Below are 5759 nucleotides of genomic sequence, written 5' to 3'. Positions count from 1 at the left end.
CTAGCTTGTGAGAATGAAAATCTTCATGCTCGATTCCAGAAAATGAAAAGAATCTCTGAAACGCCAAAGAGGAGCTGGAAGGATCAAAAAACCATCGCCAATCTCTTCGAAAAAATGCAAGATTATGATTCCATTCTTGCGGAAAACGAAAGGGCATTGAGCAAAGCAAAAGAAAGGATCCAACAATTAAACGAAGAAGCCAGATCTAACAAGGAACGCCAAGATAGGCAATCCTAAAAAGACAAGGCTCAATTCAAGAAGGAAAAAGACTATTGGATGCGATCAGAAGACCAGCTTCGTGCACAACTAGAAGAGGCTAGAAGATGCAATAGAGAATATCAACAAGCAGACCTCGACAGAGAAAGATCGCAAGAAAGATTAGAGCAGGCCAGACTCCAAGCTCTATTAGAATCAACTTTAGATCGTGAAAACCGTGTCAGAGATATAGCCACCACTCGTCAGCAGCAATTGCAAGACCAAGACCAACATCTCCAAGGTTTCAGGGCACAAATCCACGACCTGGCAGTCTTCACATCTCAAAGTTATGTAAACTGCCAAGGAATGGATTATGAAAGGTTTACAGAGCATGCGCCCACTTTTGCTCGTCATCTAGCAATGGAGTTAGAAAGGATGTATCGTACGCTGGGAGGCCATCCAGGTCAAGCCCACATTGAGCAGATGATCCAATATTAGAGAACAAAAGTGGAAAGTGGGGCATGTTGTGAGATGTTATGAATTGTATCTTTTACTTTGATTTAAGTGTGTGTGTTTCAAGCTATTTTCTTAAAGTTTTCAAATGTAATTCCATCTTTGTGTAATAAATAAACGTGATTGACTTTGGTCCGAACTACGCAAGGTCTGATTCATGTGAGGTATGATACGTAGGCAATCTCTAAGATTCGACCACCACAATAAAAGATATATATAATGAATAACAATAAAAATTTCAAGAAAGCTGGGACGACACAAGCAACCGAGCGAATGCATAATAGAAAGGGATTATTTGTCTAGGAGCATTGCATCTCAACGTGTGATTATATACGTGTTAAACTCTTAAAACTAACAAGTTTGTTCATTTTCAGAATTCAACCAGTTAGTTTCTCTAAAGAGTATGCTGGCATATTATCACTATCACACAAGATCAAAAGGACCAATACCCGAAAGTATGTCTATCCCAGATGTTGACACAGGTATGGAGATAGAATAGATGGATGTCGAGAAAATGAAAGAAGAGATGCTTAAGCTCAAGCAGCAAATGGCTGAAATGTACCAAGCTTGGTCTACAGGACAGTTACCCCCATCTTACCCAAATAACCCTACTCCATCAATGATCCAAACTCAGGATAATATCACCACTGAATTATCCCCAAGTTTCCCCATTTATCAGCACTACCGAGGCACCACCTCTTAGACACCACAGTCTCCACCTCCAAAACCAGTTCCGTACCTTCCTCCACCTATGACTCCTGTTTTCGTAGCACCTCCCCCTGCTACATTTCACAAATCTCCTAGTGAGCCTACATTTCAGGCCCAAGGCAACCAATATTACCCCCCGGAGACCACCTTCAAAGACTCCGAAATCAATGCAACTGCTCCTCGGTTTGATCTCCCAACCGAAATTGATAAGCCAGCCAAAAATGCTGAACAAGAAGAGATGTTCAGGAAGGTCAAAAGTCTAGAACAGTCGTTCCGAGACATGCGGGGATTAGGTGGGCAAGTCAGTGTAGCATACAAATATTTATGCTTATTCCCTAATGTACAATTGCCAGTTGGCTTCAAGATGCCCAAATTTGACCTATACAGCGGGCACGGCGACCCAGTAGCCCACTTAAGGGGTTTCTGTAGCAAGATGCGAGGAGCTGGGGGAAAAGATGAATTATTGATGGCTTACTTCAGTCAAAGTCTAAGCGGATCAGCTTTGGAGTGGTATACACGCCAGGACCATGGAAGATGGTACACCTGGGATGACCTGGCACAGGCATTCGCATACCATTTCCAATACAATCTGGAAATCATCCCAGATCGATTATCTTTGACCAAATTTGAGAAGAAACACAATGAAAGTTTCAGAGAGTACGGTTTTCGGTGGAGAGAACAGGCAGCAAGAGTGGATCCTCCTATGAAGGAGAGCGAAATGGTAGACTACTTCCTCCAAGCCTTGGAACCAACTTATTATGCCCACTTGGTTTCAGCGGTTGGAAAATCATTCAACGAGGTAGTGAAGATGGGAGGTATGGTGGAAGAAGGCCTCAAGACAAATAAAATCATGAGCTATTCAGCAATTAAGGCAACTACTCAAGCTATTCAAGGCGGGGTAGGAGGAATCGGAAGAAAGAAGAGGGATGAAGCAGCCGTAGTTGATTTAGGAATTTGGCCGGGACCCAGAGGTTCACCGCTTTACTATAATCAACAACGACCTCGCCCATCAGCTTACCGCCATGATTCATCCCAAAACTACTATCACCCTTCAGAGCCTCATTTTTCCATTAACCATGCTCAAGCATACAATCAGCCGCCTGTTCACACCAATTGGCGTGCTCCTGTCACATCAAATACTTACCCACGAGCCTATCCCGGACCAAGTTTCAGGCCTAGGCCAGCATTCAGGGGGGAAAGGGAACATAAAAAGAAAACTTACACTCCATTGGGAGAGTCTTACACTAGTCTGTTCCACAGGCTGAGACAGTTAGACATGCTGAGACCAATACAATCCAAACTACCCAATCCTCTACCAAAGAATCTGGATTACACCATTAGCTGTGAATATTGCTCCGGTGCACCAGGCCATGATACGGAGAAATGTTGGCATTTGAAAAATGAAATACAAGAGCTAATTGATACTAATAAAATCGAGGTTCAAACCCCCGAAGCTCCAAATATCAATAGAAATCCGATGCCAGCCCATCAAGAGGCTAATATGATAGAAATCATACAAGCTGATGGGAAGTCAAAGAAGCCGTCACAAACTGTCATGATGATCAAGTCTCATGAAACCAAGCCAGATAAGCAGTTAACAGAGGAGAAGCCGGTATCTAAGCAGAACAAAAATGGTGATGAACCGTCTATAATAGTCAATGAGGCATCATCGAGCAAAGTTGCCATAAAACAAGAAAGGCCGAAAGTGATAGTACCAGGGGTTGCTAACAAACCCATTGTATTCGTGGAAGGAGCACGTACATATCAGGTTATTATTGCACCTGTAATCCAGCTGCCGATCATCAACAACAAAGCCATCCCATGGAACTATGAACGGGTGACTGTAATGTACAAAGGCAAAGAAATCAAGGAAGAAGTGTGTGAGGTGCAAGGCTTGACTCGTTCGGGAAGATGTTTTACTCCCGAAGAGTTAAGAAAAACTAAAAACAATCCAACGCCAACAAAGAAAGCTGTGACGGAGGAAGAGGCGGAGGAGTTTTTAAGAAAAATGAAACTCCATGATTATTCTGTTGTGGATCAATTAAAGAAGACCCCCGCTCAAATTTCATTGTTGTCATTACTGATCCATTCAGAGGAACACCGTCTGGCGTTGATGAAAATCCTGAATGAAGCTCATGTTCCTGAAAAGATCTCTGTAAATCATTTGGGCAAAATAGCCAACAGAATCTTTGAGACAAACAGAATTACATTTGCTGATGATGAATTACCTGTGGAAGGTACCGAGCACAACAGAGCTCTTTACCTCACCGTGAAATGTGAAAACTCCGTAGTAACCCGGGTATTGGTTGATAATGGGTCCAGTGCAAACATATGCCCTCTCTCCACTTTAAACAAATTAAAAATTAAAGAGGAGAGGATCCAGAAGAATAGTATCTGCGTACGAGGATTTGACGGTGGAAGCAGAGATTCATTTGGCGACATAGTGTTGGAACTAACTATAGGGCCAGTTGAATTCACAATGGAATTCCAAGTGTTGGACATATCTGTTTCTTACAACTTGTTATTGGGTCGACCATGGATCCATGCTGCTAAAGCAGTCCCGTCAACACTACATCAGGCTGTCAAGTTTGAATGGGATCATCAAGAAGTAGTCGTGTATGGAGAAGAAAGTTTAAATGCTCACAACAGTACCATTGTACCGGTCGAGGGAACAGAAAATGACAAGGGACCATGGGTATACCAAGTGACAAACATAGTGTCGATAGAGAAAATTCCAGAGGGGAAATACCTTCCAAATCCAAAGATATCCTCTGCATCAGTCATAGTAGCTTATGAAATGTTAAAGAATGGCTTTATACCCGGCAAAGGTCTGGGCTTATCTTTGCAAGGAATTATACAACCAGTATCTCTCCCCGAGAACTGGGGAACATTCGGTTTGGGGTTCATACCCACTGCCAATGACGTGATAAGGTCTAGGAAGCTGAAACGCCAAGCATGGGTTCTTCCAAAACCAGTCCCACATCTGTCAAAGTCTTTTGTCAAGACCGGTGCTAAAAATCGCCCGATAACAACAATTCCTAAATACCAGGTCAATCCTGAAGAGGAATTAATTGAAATATTCGAGAAATTGTTTAGTGATGTGAATATGTTGGAAAGCGGAGAAGGGTGTAGCAATGCAGTAGTTCAATTCGTTGGGCCAGAAACAAAGCTCAGTAATTGGAAAGCCACTCCTCTCCCAATTCGAAAGGAGTCTTGGTAGTTTATTTTGATTTTCTTTCAGTTTGTTTGGGTTATTTCAAGGTTGTAATCCCAAAATTTATCTTACAGTTGGTTTGAAGTGTGCAAAACCTTGTTATCTTTCATCATCCAATAAAAAGCAGTTTCCTTTTTATTATCATTCCTAATAGCTTTCTTTTCTTTTTCTTCTTTTCTGTACAGTTCCTTTTACGCTGGCTCTAGTGATATGGCATGCATGAGGAATTCTCAGCCCAGTCTTAAAAATCAATCTGGTTCCGAAATATTAATTCAAGAAATATATTGTGATTATGAATCAGAATATGATGAAGATGAGGTTTTTGAAGAGATTAGTAAAGAGTTAATTCACTTTGAGGAAAAAATCAAACCTAACTTGAGTGACACCGAGGACGTCAATATAGGGGACACGAGTAATGTCAGGGAAACTAAAATAAGTGTCCATCTCGAACCAAAGATCCGAGATAAGTTAATTAAAGCACTCATAGAATTCAAAGATGTTTTTGCATGGTCGTATGACGACATGCCGGGCTTGAGCACTGATTTAATGGTCCACAAATTGCCCACCGATCCAACGGTGCCTCCTGTCAAGCAGAAGCTGAGAAAATTCAAGCCTGACATGAGTATGAGAATTAAGGAAGAAATCACCAAACAATTGGAAGCAAAGGTCATTCGAGTTACTCGATATCCTGTTTGGTTGGCTAATGTCGTTCCTGTGCCAAAGAAAGACGGCAAAATTAGAGTATGCGTCGACTATCGCAATCTCAACAAAGCAAGTCCAAAGGATAATTTCCCATTACCCAATATCCATATTTTGATCGACAATTGTGCCAAGCATGATATAGGGTCTTTCGTGGATTGTTATGCCGGGTATCATCAAATTCTAATGGATGAAGAAGATGCAGAAAAGACGGCATTCATCACACCATGGGGAACTTATTGCTATCGGGTAATGCCATTCGGTTTAAAGAACGCCGGGGCAACCTATATGAGAGCAATGACCACAGTGTTTCATGATATGATACACAAGGAAATTGAGGTGTACGTGGATGATGTGATCATAAAATCAAAGCATCAGGCCGACCACGTTGGGGATTTGAGGAAGTTCTTCTTAAGACTTCGCAGGTACA

This window comes from Nicotiana tabacum, chromosome 20 (assembly GCF_000715075.1).
Source record: "Nicotiana tabacum cultivar K326 chromosome 20, ASM71507v2, whole genome shotgun sequence".
NCBI classification, from domain to species: Eukaryota; Viridiplantae; Streptophyta; class Magnoliopsida; order Solanales; family Solanaceae; genus Nicotiana; species Nicotiana tabacum.
This window is presented reverse-complemented; position numbering follows the sequence as displayed.